Here is a 19,338-nt window from a genome sequence, read left to right on the forward strand (position 1 = left end):
AGCTAAGCTGATGCATTAGTACAAACCCGGTTTCGGACATTATGTGAAATTTCTTTGGGTGACGATGCAGAAGCACAGATACTCAGCCAGCTGGCAATGCATGAAAGCACAGCTTTGTTAGATCAAAGGCCCAGGACAGGAGTGGAGAGAAAGAGGATGGCAGAGGGTCCCACTGGGTTTACCTAACCCAGGCTCCTGCAAGGATCAGGGAGGAAGGGGAAAAAGAAGTGCATGTGGGTCTGGGGCTCTTACCTTTATTGTGAGCCAGAGGGGAAAGGTAGGGCTTTCCCTGGATTCTGGGGATTGGATGTTTCAAACTATACAGTGTGAAAAGCAGAAGTGGTGAGGGGCATTTGGAGATGCTGAGGGCAGTTTTATATTACCCAAGCCATATGAAAGCACCTGCCCTGCTAATAAATTAGGTGACATGAAAGGGCAGAAACAGCAAGGGCCCATTCAGGGAAGCTAGAAGCAGCTCTTATATTCTGAACCATCTAGAGGTGCAGGACTTGCTAATTGTGATTATGCCCATGGTAATTGCTCAAAAGGGAAATTTACAACTAAGCCAGACACGATGATGGGACACCAAATATAATTTCTTTTATGCTATTATAAGCTGTGAATCCCATTTTGGTTGTCTGACCTCCAGAAATGAAAGGTAATAAATTTGAATGGTTTTAAGCCATAAATTTGTGGTAACTTACTGTAATTAATGCAATCTGTTTGAATTACTCCAAAATTATGCATCTTGACCTTTTGTCTCTAAAACTATTTATATAAGATATTAAAATAGAAATTCTTTACATTGGTATGTAGGAGAAGAAAGTTTAATGACAGGGTTATGTGCATGGCTTATAGTTTTTAAATAGTCATTAGGAAGATAATATTAAAAATTATCCCTAAGGAAGGGTTAGGAATTCTCTAAGGAAGATCAGATATTCCAGGTATGATATACAGTATAGGAAAGGCTCAGATAATAAATGGTACCTGATGTTAGTAATAGAAAATCTTGAAGTCAAACACATCTGATTGGGAGAGACTTCAACCTCTGGTGATTGGTTCTGGACTTGCCCTCTTATCTTAAATACCATAAAACTGGACAAAACCTATGAGACAGTTATTTTTATGCATTGGAAACAGACAGCCTATATTCTTAATCCCTTAAGAAAAAAGAAACTCAGGAGTTAAGCCCTTATTTTCCCTGGTTCTCTAATTAGGGTACTTCCCCCACTGTGGTACCAGGTAGAGAAGCCCAAGCAGAGTGATTCTTTAGCTAAGAGTAGGAGGATGAGATGAGATTTCTGGGATGCTGAAGCAATTAGAATTTGTGGTAAAGAATATCAGAAAGTAGGGAGCTGCTAGGCTGTGCACAGCAGGAAAAGACCTTATTAAGCTCTATTAAGGAACTTATATGGTGGAGCTGAGACCTAGAGATCCCAGAGGGCACAAAGTACTGGGAGAATTTGGAGTTCCAGCACAGCCAGCATAGAAAGACTTCAATGGACTTGGCCATTCAGAGAAATGATGCCCAGTATTTATACAATAATACATTAGGAGGCACATAAAAGGTGGGAAACCAAAACCCAGAATGTCACAGCTTTTGGTATTATCAGAGTTGGATTTTAAACAAACCATGATAAAAATGCGAAAAATTTTATGGTTGACAACATGCACAATGAGATGAGACATTATAGCAGAGAAATGCAAGAGACAAATGTAAAGAGTAGAAGTGAAAATATGGTATTAGAGTTGAATTCTTGTGATGAGTCAATCAATAGACTATACATAGCAGAGGAAAGAATCAGTGAAATTGAAAACAGGTCAATAGAAATGACCAAAAGTGAAATATACACACACATAAATAGTGGGGTAAAATGGAAGAAAGTTTCCCATATATGTGGAATACATCAAACGTTTTAATATGCTAGTATTGAGGTCTGAGGACAAAAAAGAGAAAGAGCAGTTGAAATATTTCCCATGATTAAAGTAAAGCATCAACTTCAGGTCCAAGAAGCTCACTGAACTCCAAGCAGAAAAAGTACAAAAACAAAAAACAAACAAAACATATGAAAAAAAAAAAAAAAAAAAAAACTATGTGCAGATTAAAAATCAAAGAGAAAGGGAAAAATCCTGAAAACAGCCAGAGGAAAAAAATATATTTTATATAAGAAAACTATGAATAATAAGAATGAGGGCTAATGTTTCATCAGAAACAATGGAGCCCAAGAGATAATGCAACAGCATATTTAAGTGATGGAAGAAAAAAACGTCAACCTAGAATTTAATCTTCAGTGAAAAATTGTTCAAAAATGAAGGCAAAATAAAGACATTTTCATAAACAAATAAAAAAAAGAAATCTAAAAATAAACATGTCTTCATAAGACCTGTACTTTGAGAAATACTAAAGAAGTTCTTTCGAGTCTGATTCCGGATAAAATCCACTTTATGCAGGAAGGAATAAAGGACACCAAAAGAGTAAAAAGGCAGTGAATATAAAGGTCCTTTAAAAATCTTCTAATTATCAATGTTTTTAAAAAGTTACTGATAGTCAGGGGTTAAAATAATACTGATAATATTGTTTGGTTTATAGTGTAGGCAGAAATAAAATAAATGCATGCAAGACCCGAAGGGGCAGAGGGGTGATATGTGGAAGTAAACTGTCATAAATTTCTTACATTTTTATGAGTTAGTAGAATATTTTGAAGGGATATAATGATAATTGAAGATGTACATTGTGCATAAAAGTCAATAAAGACCATAAAAGGGAATAATAAAAAATACTTGATTCACTTAGTACAGATGGAAGAAATAGAAATCAAACACCAAGTAGGGAAAATTAAAATAAAATATTGCAATAATTACACCAAATGTAAATAAACTGCTACAACAATGAGGCAGAAATTACAAGAGCCAACTGCTTTAGTTTCCTATTGTTGCAGTAACAGTTTTCCACAAACTTGATGGTATTAAACAATGCACATTATCACCTAACAGTGTACCTTGCAATTCTGGAGGTCAGCAGTTGGAAATGGGTTGGTGGGGCTGCATACCTTCTGGAGGCTCTAGGGAAGATACATTTCCTTGCCTTTCCCAGCCTCTAGGACCTATCTGTGATTTTGGCCCATGGCCCTGCCTCACCCCTCTCTCTGCCTCCATCGTCACATCTCCTTCTCTGTCTCTGGCTCTCCTGCCTTCTATTTCCCTTACAAGGACCCTCGTGATGACATTGGGCCCACCCAGATAACCCAGGATAATCTGCCCATCCTAACATCCTTAATTTAATCACAGCTACTAAGTCTCTTCTTCCACACAAGGTAACATGTCCACAAGTTCTGGGGATCAGGGTGGGCCTCTTTGGGAGGCTCGTTACCTTGTCTAGCACATCTAACTGAAGATTGTCTACAAGAAACCCACTTTAAACATAAAGATGCAAGTGAAAGTAAATACAATACAAGCATTAAACATGAAAAAGCTTTTTAAGGCTCTATTGACATCAGAAAACATGGACTTCAAATGAAGAGAACTATCAGAGATTAAAAAGATGTATTATATAATGAGTGAAGTGTTAATTTATCAAAATGGTACAGAAATCTTATATGTCTATGAAACTATACCTAAGCTCCCAAATATGAGAAGCAAAAATTGACAGAACTAAAGGAAAATATAGACATATACACAATCATGCTGAAGAACTTAACACCCGATCTCAGTAACTGATAAAACGAGTAGACAAAGCCCAGTAAGGATATAGATGGCTTGACCGACACTATAAGCTACCTCGACCTCATTCTAAATGAATGCTTTACCCAATAACAAGCGTACAAATTCAATTTATTTATCTAGACCTTAGTCTAGACCATAAAAGAATTTCTAGTAAATGCCAAAGGACTGAAAATCATACAGGAATATATTCCCTGATTAACATGGTCTTACACTGGAAAAAATAACCAGTAAGATATTTAGAAAAACTTCAAATATCGGGATGCTAGCAAAACACTTTTAAATAAACAATGGATCAAATAAAAATAACATGGGGAGTTAAAATTATTATGGGCTAAATGATAATTAAAATACAATTTATCAAAAGTTGAAGAATGTAGCTCAGGTAGTGTTCAGAGAGAAGTTCACAGATTTAAATGTTTGTGGAAAAGGATGAATTTAATGATTCACATTGTCATCTTTAAAAGGGAGAAAGAGAAGGGCATAGCCAAAACTAAAATTACAGGAAATAATAAATATAAGATCAGATATTAATGAGGTAGAAAACAAATAGTAGAGATAATGAACTAAAGTTTTTTTGAGAAGGTTTTAAAACTGAAAAGGCTCTAGCAAGACAGATCAAGAAGGAAAAAGTTTAAAAAATTTTCCAATATTAGAAATAAAAGATGGAATAGAAACACAATTCCTCAGGAATAAAAATGATAATAATTGGATATTATACACAACTTAATGCTAGTAAATAAAATTAAAAGTTTATATGAAATGGACAGAGTTTTTGAGTAACAACTTATCCAAACTCACACAAACTAGACATAGGAAATAGGAATATCTCTATATCTTTTAAAGAAATTGAATTTGCAATTAAAATACCCCCCCTCTCCCAAATAAATAACCACACAAACAAAAATATACAAAAACAAACACTCCAGGCCCAGGTACTTTCACCGGAGAATTATATTAAACTGCAATGAAGAAATAATGGCCACCCTACAACAAACTTTCAGAAAAATAAAGAAGGGCCCACTTGCCAACTCATTTTAAGAGGCCAGCAAAACTGCAATACCAAAACCAGACAAGGATACAAAGATATTACAGGAAATGACGTTACTGACCTAGTACCCTCATAACAACAGATTAAAAATGTCTTACACCAAATATTAGAAAATCAATTACAACTATATATATATATAAAGGATACAAAATATATGATCAAGTAGATTTCATCCCAAGAGGAAAGGTTGGGTTAACATTGGAAAATCATTTCATGTGGTTAACCACATTAACAGGTAAGAGAAAATATAGACAATCTAGGTGCAGAAAAAGCATTTGACAATTTTCAACATCCTTTCATAATAAAATCCCTTAGGAGACTAGGAACTGAAAGAAACTTCTTCAATCTGCAACAGAGTATCTTCGAAAAATCTACCACTAATACCATACCTAATGGCCAAATACTGAAAGCTTTTCATATAAGATCAATAACAAGACAGTGATGTCCACCAGTACCACTTTTATCCAAAACTGTACCAGAAGTTCCAGCCAGTTCAATAAGGCAAGAAAAATTAATTAAAGGTATACAGTTTGGAAAAGAAGAAGTAAAATTATTTTTATTTGTGGATGACATGATCGAATACATAGAGAATTGCAAGAAATCTCAGACAGGAGAAAACTACTAAATCTAATTTAGCAATATTGCCCAACCAGTGTCAGTACACAAAAATCAATTGTATTCCCATATAATAGGAATAAACCATTTGTAACAAGAAACTTAAAAGTATAACAATACTCTAAAACATTGCTCAGTAATAAGTTTAAAATTTATTTAAGAACTCTACACTGAAGACTAAAAACATTACTGAAAGAAATGAAAGAAAACCTAATTCAATTACAAGGTACTCAATATTGATCAGATGTCCCAATATCAAAATGGCATCAATTATCTTACTTTATCTTTAAATTTTTAAATATTTAAATCCAAATCCTAGCAGGCTTTTTTGGTAGAAATTGTCAAGCTGCTTATAAAGGTTATAGGGAGACCCAAATCACCTAAAATATACAAAGAAGCTTTGAATAAGAAAATGAGAAGCTTTACACTGCCTGACTTCAAGACTTATAAAGGTAAAGCAATAAAGACTAGAGTGGATCACATGGGTCAAATTATTATACTTAAAAAATGTATTATATAAATGCATATAAAAACAAAAAAGTATATATGAAATGTAACATATATCATTTTAACCATTTTAAAGTGTATAATTCAGTCATTAATTACATTTACAATACTGCATTCTCAACATCATGAGTGAACTCTTAAGATTTGTGTATTCCACTATTAGAAAAATTTTGTCTCCATAAGAAAAATTCCAAAAGCCATAAAATATATATTAAAAACATATAAAGGGTTCAAGTTTGAATTATTTTTAATCTCCATAAACTTGGGCAGTCACCTAAATTTCCTGAGGTTTCTCTTTTAAAGGTTATTTTTTTCATCTAAGATAAAAATCCATCCTGCCAAAAGTTGCTGTCGAAATTAAGTCACAGGACTGAAAATGCAAATTCTCTTTCAGTCCTCATCCAAATGGTATCTTATTAATAGATTATGTCCCTGTTAGCCTGACCCAGGGTATGTGATCACGAGGCTCCCAAACTTCCCCTTGCATTAAGTCCCGAGCAACAGTGGAACTTCTGGGTCTAAGTATCTGACTCTTAAATGTCTTTTCTGCAAGGTCCTATGGAAATGGGCCTATGATTTGGGGACTGTGACTACAAACTTAATTTGATTGCAGGCCTGGAGGGGAAGAAATGGGGTGTAATGGCAGAATAAGCCAAGGCTTAAATATTGCAATGTATGTAAAATATTTATCAGAGTTTAGGACTTGCAGTGGATACTATAAATACCACCTCTTATTGTAATTATAAAAAGTTATGTTTTCTACAAATAGTTCACAGTGTGAAAAGTTTCAAAATGAAAACCAAATCCAGAAAGGAAAAGAGCCTGTGGATTGCTGAGTGCCTTGCACAACAGGCCAAGCCCTTTGGAATTTACCCTACAGTCAGTGGCTTTTAGAAGGATCACCCTGACAGTTGGGTGATGGGCAGATTGGAAGAGGATATGATTGGAGGAAGTGTAATAGGGTAAATGACAATTGCAGGTAGACAGGTGATAGATACTTAAATCTCCACGAAGCTTGTAGCATTGGAAGGTGGTAAGGATGGTTATGATAACTATTAGGAGGGCAGAATCAATATGACATCATTTGGAACTGGCCTTTGGTGGTGATGGGAAGCAGAGTCCACAAATGCTTTCAGATTTCTGGTTTGGAGGTTTGGTGTCACTGGTAGCTTGAGAATGAGCTGAGATAATGTTCATCTGTGGGCCATTTTAATCTTTAGGTCAGTTCAAACTGAAAGACTCAGGAAGTCTTTAAATGTGAGGCATCTCCTCCATTAAAACATTCAGTAGACAAAGGAGAATGAGACTGGAGTTTTGTAGTAAATCCAGGGCTGGTAATGGTCTCATTTTTTTGTAATTAAGCTATCTTAGCTCACTAGCCAACTCCAGGTAGGACACCTCACTTACCATCTGGATCCCATTCTTTTTCTCCAGTGAAACCTCTAAATACTGTATTTTTTTCCTTTGTACTAAGGCACAGCTTCTGGGAACCACCTTCTTTTTGAAACTCTTCTCTTGTTGTCCAGACTACTTACTACTCGTTTCTAATTCTCCTCTCTGATGAATATTTCTCAGTCTCTGCCACTCTTTGTACTCTCTATCCCCATATTCCACCTAGATGTTCTTGTTCTTTTTTCAATTTCTACACAGTTCCTTCACTTTCACATCATCAGGGATCCCATAAACAATGAAAGATTTTAACTTTAGCTCAGTGCTTTTGCCAAAGTTACAGACCCAAACTTTTAAGTGATTAATTGACATTGTCTTCCTGTTTCTCAGGCCACAGGCAATGCACATTTGGCCCGTATAACACTAAGCCACAGTCACCACCCCCACCCAACCATTTACTCCTCATCTTTTCAAAATCTAAATAGCATCAGCATTTACCTAGCTGTCCCAGATAGACATGCCAACATTTATACTTCTCCCTAACCACCCATGGGTCATTAAATTCTTGTTTATTTTACATCTGGAATCATTGTTTTAATCCTTGACATCAACACAGTTCAAATAGCCTCTTAACTAGTCTCTTTGCCTTGTAGTCTTCTTCAGCGGTTCCCCAAATGTGGTCCAGGAAACCACAGCATCAGCTTCATGTGAGAAGCTGTAAGAAACCTATTGAACTGGAAACTCTGGGGCCGAGCCACCTGTGCTCTAACAAGCCTTCCAGGTGATTCTGAGGCCTGCTACCCTCACCCACCAACATGTCTCACAAACGCAGGGATCAGCAGCATGTATCTCGGAGTCCTTGATTAGGATGTAGGCAGCCTGGATTCCTGGCATACGAGTATGTGTAAGATATTTTACCTGTCTGCATTTTAATTGCTTCATCCATCAATTAAGTGGGTTGAATTAGACTATCTCTAGGCTAGCTACAAGAATGTTTCCAAATGCTTTCGAGGTGACAGGTCTTGTGTCTATGGGTTTTGTATGCACTAACTCGTTAAATACTAAACAAGAACACTTGGAAGCAGTTATTATTTTTATCCTCATTGAAGATATAAATATAACTGAGGCTGAGAAAGATTTCTTCCCCAAATCACACAGCTACCAAATGATGCAATGCAAATGAAAGCTAATGCTAGAGAGCATTCACTTAACCTTCGTGCACTTCTGCCTCTATGACTCTCTGCTCTGTGGAAACAGAGTGGCAAGAGCAAGCACAGTTTCTGAGACTAATAAAACACTATGTAGAACATGGTTATCCCATATATATTGCACTAGAAGCCAAGCCAAGCAAAATACTCTGAAGCATTGATGGGGCACTCAGCTGTTCAACTCAGGAAATTGGACCATGGATGATGAAAGGCATAGGGGGCTGCTTCTCATTACAGTTCCCACAGGTAAAAGAAACTTGGGAGAATTTCTTTGAATAAATATGCCATCCTGCATATTTAAGAACTACATTTAATCTCTTCCAGTAATTAATCTGCAGATGTGTATTTCAGGATGGAGTGAGTAAATGAGTTTAAAGAGTTTGCTAAATTTTTTAGAGAAGCAAGGGCAAAGCTGTTATTTTCAAAGGTTGAGATACAGCCCCAGCATTGGAACAATTTTAATTACTCAAAAATAAAGAATGTTGGATGAATTGTTCAGGAGACATATATTTGAAAATATAAACGGGTATTTTTTTCAACAAGAGCAGTGAGTCCTTAAGAATATATAGCTAGTTAGAGGAATGGCAGAAAAAGTTCACCCATCAGCCTGTCCCCCTTAGAGTCCCCTTGTCCTTGGCTGATGATAGCATCCATGAGTCTCACAAACCTGAGACATAAGACTAACTGTGAAGAGCCAATTCCCCTCTCCCTGAAGATTTTACTTCCCAGTGTTCAAATTCAACCAGTTTTCTACCTCTCTACTGCCACCACTTTAATCCAAGGCATGCTCACCACTGGCCCCACTTCTGCTGTCTTTTCTAGTGTGTCTCTATTGAAGACTGTGCTTTCTTTTTAAAACACAAACTGAACAGTTTAGTCCTCTATGCAAAACTTGACAGTGGTGTATTAGCTTCCTATTGCTGCTGTAACAAATTACCACGAACTTAGCAGCATCAAACAAAGTAAGTTTATTACCTCACAGTTTCTGTAGGTCAGAATTCCAGATGGGTTTGGCTAGGTTCTCTGCTTAGAGTCTGAGGAGGCTGAAGTCAAGTTATTGGCAGAGTTAGAAAATGCTTAGCAGTCATCCAGGTGAAAGATGAGCTGGCACAGGGGTATTGCTCTAAAGGAAAGTAGATACAATTGAGGGATATTTTATAGGCAAATACAGAGCTCTTGGGAACTTGTACCAAAAAGTCCATCCATTGCAGGTCAATGAGACAACCATTTCTGATGAAAGGTAGGTCTTATTTTGACTAGGTTCAAGTATGTTTTTCTTTCATTAATATGATATGGTCTTTTCTCTTGGCAAACCCCCTAGCATCTTTCTAATGTCTCCATGTACAGGGCATGATCCAGCCATTCTGAGCCACTCTGAGTTTCTCAACCTTCCCTGAACATGGGTAAAACAAACTCATGTCCTCAGGCCTGCTGTCTCCAGTGGCTAGAAAGCTATAGCTCACCTCTGCCTAGAAAGAAATCACCTCCCTCTCGGATCCTTTACTAGTATATATCTATTAACACATGACTCACAAATATTAATTGATGTTGGATTAGGATTGTATGCATCCATACTTCTCTTTGACCCTGTTATTTTCAAAATAGGGATAATGTACCTTATTCCCTGTAGATAGGACAGTGTTAGATTTATGAGGGAGGTGCTTGTCAAATATTTGTCATATAAATACATATGTTATAAAAATAAGTGCTTTTTATAAATATCGCCAGCTCCTCAGCTATTTATGGGCTAAAAAGAAACATGCCATGACAGTTGAACTCAGAATGAGGCAGGAAAATCAACCTGGCACTGATTTGTTGGCTAGTTTCACGGCTGCATGTTTCTACAAAGCACCATAACTGATGAACTTAAAACTGACCCGAGACCATCATATAGCATGTTCTGAAGCCAGTGAGTCATCAATATTTATTTATGGAATGGCGTAATGAAACCCTTGCTAAGCAAAGATTTGTTCATGAGCATGCTGATCACAAACAGGGTGGAACAGCAGCCTTTTCAACAGTCACTGTGTTTTCTCTGGAATGGTAGGATCATGCTACTTAAGAGTCCATTCAGGAGGCGGGGCAAGATGGCAGACTGGTGAGCTGTATGTTTTAGTTACTCCTCCAGGAAAGTAGGTAAAAAGCCAGGAACTGCGTGGACTGGACACCACAGAGCAATCTGTCTTTGGGCATACTTCATACAACACTCATGAAAACGTGGAACTGCTGAGATCACCGAAATCTGTAAGTTTTTGCGGCCAGGGGACCCGCGCCCCTCCCTGCCAGGCTCAGTCCCGGGGGAGGAGGGGCTGTCAGCTCCAGGAAGGAGAAGGGAGAATTGCAGTGGCTGCTCTCATCGGAAACTCATTCTACTGATTCAAACTCCAACCATAGATAGACTGAGGCCAGACACCAGAGACTCTGAGAGCAGCCAGCCCAGCAGAGAGGAGACGGGCATAGAAGGAAAACAACACGAGAAGCTCCAAAGTAAAAGCAGAGGATTTTTGGAGTTCTGGTGAACACAGAAAGGGGAAGGGCGGAGATCAGGCCTTAAGGCGCATATGCAAATCCCGAAGCAAGGCTGATCTCTCTGCCCAGGGCACCTTTCCTTAATGGCCCTGGTTGCTTTGTCTATTAGCATTTCAATAACCCATTAGATCTCTGAGGAGGGCCGTTTTTTTTTTTTTTTTTTTTTTTTTTTTTTTTTTAAATCCTTTTTGCTTTTTCTAAAACAATTACTCTAAGAAGCTCAATACAGAAAGCTTCAAAGAATTGAAATTTGGGCACGTCAAGTCAAGAGCAGAAATAAGAGAGCTCTGAGACAAAAGGCAATAATCCAGTGGCTGAGAAAATTCACTAAACAACACAACTTCCCAAGAAAAGGGGGGTGTCCGCTCACAGCCACCATCCTGGTGGACAGGAAACACTCCTGCCCATCGCCAGCCCCATAGCCCAGAGCTGCCCCAGACAACCCAGTGTGACGGAAGTGCTTCAAATAACAGGCACACACCACAAAACTGGGCGTGGACATTAGCCTTCCCTGCAACCTCAGCTGAATGTCCCAGAGCTGGGAAGGGGGAGCAGTGTGAATTAACAGAGCCCCATTCAGCCATCATTTGAGCAGACTGGGAGCCTCCCAACACAGCCCAGCAGCCCAGAACTGCCCTGGGGGGACGGCACTCACCTGTGACATAGCACAGTCATCCCTCAACAGAGGACCCGGGGTGCACAGCCTGGAAGAGGGGCCCACTTGCAAGTCTCAGGAGCCATACGCCAATACCAAAGACTTGTGGGTCAGTGGCAGAGACAAACTGTGGCAGGACTGAACTGAAGGATTAGACTATTGCAGTAGCTTTAAAACTCTAGGATCATCAGGGAGATTTGATTGTTAGGGCCACCCCCCCTCCCCGACTGCCCAGAAACACGCCCCACATACAGGGCAGGCAACACCAACTACACACGCAAGCTTGGGACACCAATTGGGCCCCACAAGACTCACTCCCCCACTCACCAAAAAGGCTAAGCAGGGGAGATCTGGCTTGTGGAGAACAGGTGGCTCGTGGACGCCACCTGCTGGTTAGTTAGAGAAAGTGTACTCCACGAAGCTGTAGATCTGATAAATTAGAGATAAGGACTTCAACTGGTCTACAAACCCTAAAAGAACCCTATCAAGGACAGCAAATGCCACGAGGCCAAAAACAACAGAAAATTATAAAGCATATGAAAAAACCAGACGATATGGATAACCCAAGCCCAAGCACCCAAATCAAAAGACCAGAAGAGACACACCTAGAGCAGCTACTCAAAGAACTAAAGATGAACAATGAGACCCTAGTACGGGATATGAAGGAAATCAAGAAGACCCTAGAAGAGCATAAAGAAGACATTGCAAGACTAAATAAAAAAATGGATGATCTTATGGAAATTAAAGAAACTGTTGACCAAATTAAAAAGATTCTGGACACTCATAGTACAAGACTAGAGGAAGTTGAACAACGAATCAGTGACCTGGAAGATGACAGAATGGAAAATGAAAGCATAAAAGAAAGAATGGGGAAAAAAATTGAAAAACTCGAAATGGACCTCAGGGATATGATAGATAATATGAAGCGTCCGAATATAAGACTCATTGGTGTCCCAGAAGGGGAAGAAAAGGGTAAAGGTCTAGGAAGAGTATTCAAAGAAATTGTTGGGGAAAACTTCCCAAATCTTCTAAACAACATAAATACACAAATCATAAATGCTCAGCGAACTCCAAATAGAATAAATCCAAAAAAACCCACTCCGAGACATATACTGATCACACTGTCAAACATAGAAGAGAAGGAGCAAGTTCTGAAAGCAGCAAGAGAAAAGCAATTCACCACATACAAAGGAAACAGCATAAGACTAAGTAGTGACTACTCAGCAGCCACCATGGAGGCGAGAAGGCAATGGCACGATATATTTAAAATTCTGAGAGAGAGGAATTTCCAGCCAAGAATACTTTATCCAGCAAAGCTCTCCTTCAAATTTGAGGGAGAGCTTAAATTTTTCACAGACAAAGAAATGCTGAGAGAATTTGCTAACAAGAGACCTGCCCTACTGGAGATACTAAAGGGAGCCCTACAGACAGAGAAACAAAGACAGGACAGAGAGACTTGGAGAAAGGTTCAGTACTAAAGAGATTCGGTATGGGTACAATAAAGGATATTAATAGAGAGAGGGAAAAATATGGCAAACATAATCCAAAGGATAAGATGGCCGATTCAAGAAATGCCTTCACGGTTTTAACGTTGAATGTAAATGGATTAAACTCCCCAATTAAAAGATATAGATTCGCAGAATGGATCAAAAAAAATGAACCATCAATATGTTGCATACAAGAGACTCATCTTAGACACAGGGACACAAAGAAACTGAAAGTGAAAGGATGGAAAAAAATATTTCATGCAAGCTACAGCCAAAAGAAAGCAGGTGTAGCAATATTAATCTCAGATAAAATAGACTTCAAATGCAGGGATGTTTTGAGAGACAAAGAAGGCCACTACATACTAATAAAAGGGGCAATTCAGCAAGAAGAAATAACAATCGTAAATGTCTATGCACCCAATCAAGGTGCCACAAAATACATGAGAGAAACATTGGCAAAACTAAAGGAAGCAATTGATGTTTCCACAATAATTGTGGGAGACTTCAACACATCACTCTCTCCTATAGATAGATCAACCAGACAGAAGACCAATAAGGAAATTGAAAACCTAAACAATCTGATAAATGAATTGGATTTAACAGACATCTACAGGACATTACATCCCAAATCACCAGGATACACATACTTTTCTAGTGCTCACGGAACTTTCTCCAGAATAGATCATATGCTGGGACATAAAACAAGCCTCAATAAATTTAAAAAGATTGAAATCATTCAAAGCACATTCTCTGACCACAATGGAATACAATTAGAAGTCAATAACCATCAGAGACTTAGAAAATTCACAAATACCTGGAGGTTAAACAACACACTCCTAAACAATCAGTGGGTTAAAGAAGAAATAGCAAGAGAAATTGCTAAATATATAGAGACGAATGAAAATGAGAACACAACATACCAAAACCTATGGGATGCAGCAAAAGCAGTGCTAAGGGGGAAATTTATAGCACTAAACGCATATATTAAAAAGGAAGAAAGAGCCAAAATCAAAGAACTAATGGATCAACTGAAGAAGCTAGAAAATGAACAGCAAACCAATCCTAAACCAAGTAGAAGAAAAGAAATAACAAGGATTAAAGCAGAAATAAATGACATAGAGAACAAAAAAACAATAGAAAGGATAAATATCACCAAAAGTTGGTTCTTTGAGAAGATCAACAAGATTGACAAGCCCCTAGCTAGACTGACAAAATCAAAAAGAGAGAAGACCCATATAAACAAAATAATGAATGAAAAAGGTGACATAACTGCAGATCCTGAAGAAATTAAAAAAATTATAAGAGGATATTATGAACAACTGTATGGCAACAAACTGGATAATGTAGAAGAAATGGACAATTTCCTGGAAACATATGAACAACCTAGACTGACCAGAGAAGAAATAGAAGACCTCAACCAACCCATCACAAGCAAAGAGATCCAATCAGTCATCAAAAATCTTCCCACAAATAAATGCCCAGGGCCAGATGGCTACACAGGGGAATTCTACCAAACTTTCCAGAAAGAACTGACACCAATCTTACTCAAACTCTTTCAAAACATTGAAAAAAATGGAACACTACCTAACTCATTTTATGAAGCTAACATCAATCTAATACCAAAACCAGGCAAAGATGCTACAAAAAAGGAAAACTACCGGCCAATCTCCCTAATGAATATAGATGCAAAAATCCTCAACAAAATACTTGCAAATCGAATCCAAAGACACATTAAAAAAATCATACACCATGACCAAGTGGGGTTCATTCCAGGCATGCAAGGATGGTTCAACATCAGAAAAACAATCAATGTATTACAACACATTAAAAACTCGAAAGGGAAAAATCAATTGATCATCTCAATAGATGCTGAAAAAGCATTTGACAAAATCCAACATCCCTTTTTGATAAAAACACTTCAAAAGGTAGGAATTGAAGGAAACTTCCTCAACATGATAAAGAGCATATATGAAAAACCCACAGCCAGCATAGTACTCAATGGTGAGAGACTGAAAGCCTTCCCTCTAAGATCAGGAACAAGACAAGGATGCCCGCTGTCACCACTGTTATTCAACATTGTGCTGGAAGTGCTAGCCAGGGCAATCCGGCAAGACAAAGAAATAAAAGGCATCCAAATTGGAAAAGAAGAAGTAAAACTGTCATTGTTTGCAGATGATATGATCTTATACCTAGAAAACCCTGAGAAATCAACGATACACCTACTAGAGCTAATAAACAAATTTAGCAAAGTAGCGGGATACAAGATTAACGCACATAAGTCAGTAATGTTTCTATATGCTAGAAATGAACAAACTGAAGAGACACTCAAGAAAAAGATACCATTTTCAATAGCAACTAAAAAAATCAAGTACCTAGGAATCAACTTAACCAAAGATGTAAAAGACCTATACAAAGAAAACTACATAACTCTACTAAAAGAAATAGAAGGGGACCTTAAAAGATGGAAAAATATTCCATGTTCATGGATAGGAAGGCTAAATGTCATTAAGATGTCAATTCTACCCAAACTCATCTACAGATTCAATGCAATCCCAATCAAAATTCCAACAACCTACTTTGCAGACTTGGAAAAGCTAGTTATCAAATTTATTTGGAAAGGGAAGATGCCTCGAATTGCTAAAGACACTCTAAAAAAGAAAAACGAAGTGGGAGGACTTACACTCCCTGACTTTGAAGCTTATTATAAAGCCATAGTTGCCAAGACAGCATGGTACTGGCACAAAGATAGACATATAGATCAATGGAATCGAATTGAGAATTCAGAGATAGACCCTCAGATCTATGGCCGACTGATCTTTGATAAGGCCCCCAAAGTCACCGAACTGAGCCATAATGGTCTTTTCAACAAATGGGGCTGGGAGAGTTGGATATCCATATCCAAAAGAATGAAAGAGGACCCCTACCTCACCCCCTACACAAAAATTAACTCAAAATGGACCAAAGATCTCAATATAAAAGAAAGTACCATAAAACTCCTAGAAGATAATGTAGGAAAACATCTTCAAGACCTTGTATTAGGAGGCCACTTCCTAGACTTTACACCCAAAGCACAAGCAACAAAAGAGAAAATAGATAAATGGGAACTCCTCAAGCTTAGAAGTTTCTGCACCTCAAAGGAATTTCTCAAAAAGGTAAAGAGGCAGCCAACTCAATGGGAAAAAATTTTTGGAAACCATGTATCTGACAAAAGACTGATATCTTGCATATACAAAGAAATCCTACAACTCAATGACAATAGTACAGACACCCCAATTATAAAATGGGCAAAAGATATGAAAAGACAGTTCTCTGAAGAGGAAATACAAATGACCAAGAAACACATGAAAAAATGTTCAGCTTCACTAGCTATTAGAGAGATGCAAATTAAGACCACAATGAGATACCATCTAACACCGGTTAGAATGGCTGCCATTAAACAAACAGGAAACTACAAATGCTGGAGGGGATGTGGAGAAATTGGAACTCTTATTCATTGTTGGTGGGACTGTATAATGGTTCAGCCACTCTGGAAGTCAGTCTGGCAGTTCCTTAGAAAACTAGATATAGAGCTACCATTCGATCCAGCGATTGCACTCCTCGGTATATACCCGGAAGATCGGAAAGCAGTGACACGAACAGATATCTGCACGCCAATGTTCATAGCAGCATTATTCACAATTGCCAAGAGATGGAAACAACCCAAATGTCCTTCAACAGATGAGTGGATAAATAAAATGTGGTATATACACACGATGGAATACTACGCGGCAGTAAGAAGGAACGATCTGGTGAAACATATGACAACATGGATGAACCTTGAAGACATAATGCTGAGCGAAATAAGCCAGGCACAAAAAGAGAAATATTATATGCTACCACTAATGTGAACTTTGAAAAATGTAAAACAAATGATTTATAATGTAGAATGTAGGGGAACTAGCAGTAGAGAGCAATTAAGGAAGGGGGAACAATAATCCAGGAAGAACAGATAAGCTATTTAACGTTCTGGGGATGCCCAGAAATGACTATGGTCTGTTAATTTCTGATGGTTGTAGTAGGAACAAGTTCACTGAAATGTTGCTATATTATGTAACTTTCTTGGGGTAAAGTAGGAACATGTTGGAAGTTAAGCAGTTATCTTAGGTTAGTTGTCTTTTTCTTACTCCCTTGCTATGGTCTCTTTGAAATGCTCTTTTATTGTATGTTTGTTTTCTTTTTAACTTTTTTTTTCATACAGGTGATTTGAAAAAAGAAGGGAAAGTTAAAAAAAAAAAAAAAAAAAAGATGTAGTGCCCCCTTGAGGAGCCTGCGGAGAATGCAGGGGTATTCGCCTACCCCACCTCCATGGTTGCTGGCGTGACCACAGACATAGGGGACTGGTGGTTTGATGGGTTGAGCCCTCTACCATAGGTTTTGCCCTTGGGAAGACGGTTGCTGCAGAGGAGAGGCTAGGCCTCCCTGTATTTGTGCCAAAGAGTCTCCTCCTGAATGCCTCTTTGTTGCTCAGATGTGGCCCTCTCTCTCTGGCTAAGCCAACTTGAAAGGTGAAATCACAGCCCTCCCCCCTACGTGGGATCAGACACCCAGGGAAGTGAATCTCCCTGGCAACGTGGAATATGACTCCCAGGGAGGAATGTAGACCTGGCACCGTGGGACGGAGAACATCTTCTTGACCAAAAGGGGGATGTGAAAGGAAATGAAATAAGCTTCAGTGGCAGAGAGATTCCAAAAGGAGCCGAGAGGTCACTCTGGTGGGCACTCTTATGCACACTTTAGACAACCCTTTTTAGGTTCTAAAGAATTGGGGTAGCTGGTGGTGGATACCTGAAACTATCAAACTACAACCCAGAACCCATGAATCTCGAAGACAGTTGTATAAAAATGTAGCTTATGAGGGGTGACAATGGGATTGGGAAAGCCATAAGGACCAAACACCACTTTGTCTAGTTTATGGATGGATGTGTAGAAAAGTAGGGGAGGGAAACAGACAGACAAAGGTACCCAGTGTTCTTTTTTACTTCAATTGCTCTTTTTCACTCTAATTATTATTCTTGTTATTTTTGTGTGTGTGCTAATGAAGGTGTCAGGGATTGATTTAGGTGATGAATGTACAACTATGTAATGGTACTGTAAACAATTGAAAGTACAATTTGTTTTGTATGAAAAAAAATAAATAAATAAATTGGACTTCAAAAAAAAAAAAAAAAAAAAAAAAAAGAAGCATGCAAGTCTTGGGTGGTCTGTCCTTGACTTCCCTGTTTTGCTAACTTCCTTATCTTGCTTTCTCTGGCCAGTTAGTAACTCCCCTATTTTCTGTGAGAATGTGAAGCTAATAAATATGCTGTGGAGCAAGCAGAGGGGTTCTTTGCCTACAAGGCTCTGAGTCCCCTGCTCCCATAACTTTAAAAAAAAAAAAAAAAAAAAAAAAAAAAAAAAAGAGTCCATTCAAAGGGATCAGGAATCACTCACTACTTTCAGCTTTAAGTGAGCTTCCAGTTGGCTCATTTAAAAGAAACACTTGAGAAATCAAAAGACCTTTTTGGTTTTGTTCTTGTGTCCCCTTCTCCTTTGCTATCTCTTCCTCCTTCTTCTCTCTCCCCAAACCCCTCTTCCTACCCCCTCTCTCCCTCCCCTCTTTTTCCTCCTTCACTCCCTACCTCCCAACTCTTGCATGCATGCATTTGTTTATAGAGATGATTATTATATGGTTGTGTGTCAACCAATTAAATCACAGCAGGAATACTTCAAAAATTCTTTAGAGAGCAATCATTACCCATTATTCCATTTTGTGTGGTCTAAACACTTTCAGGTAGGTATTTTTCAGGCTACAAAAACCCTTCTCAAAGTTAACAGACTTTAGTGGATTAAATTTATAGTGAGATAATTGGCATGCATTATGATCCTGAAATTTAGAGACGTAATAATGAGCTCTAGTAGACATTCACGAATATAAATAAGATGGAAAGAGAGAGGTAAAAATCTATGACTTGTGCATTAACATGCTAAGTTAATACGCTGTGATATAAAGGAATCTGCCAGCCACAACTTTAAGAAGCCTTAAACAATGAGCCCTTGCATCTTCCTGTAGATGTGTGGAACAAAAATATCATAATATTCCCATAAGGCCGTATAAAAAACCATAGCTATAAAACTGTCCTTATTTGAACAATATAAAGC

The sequence above is a fragment of the Choloepus didactylus genome, chromosome 15 (assembly GCF_015220235.1).
Source record: "Choloepus didactylus isolate mChoDid1 chromosome 15, mChoDid1.pri, whole genome shotgun sequence".
In the NCBI taxonomy this organism is placed as follows: Eukaryota; Metazoa; Chordata; class Mammalia; order Pilosa; family Megalonychidae; genus Choloepus; species Choloepus didactylus.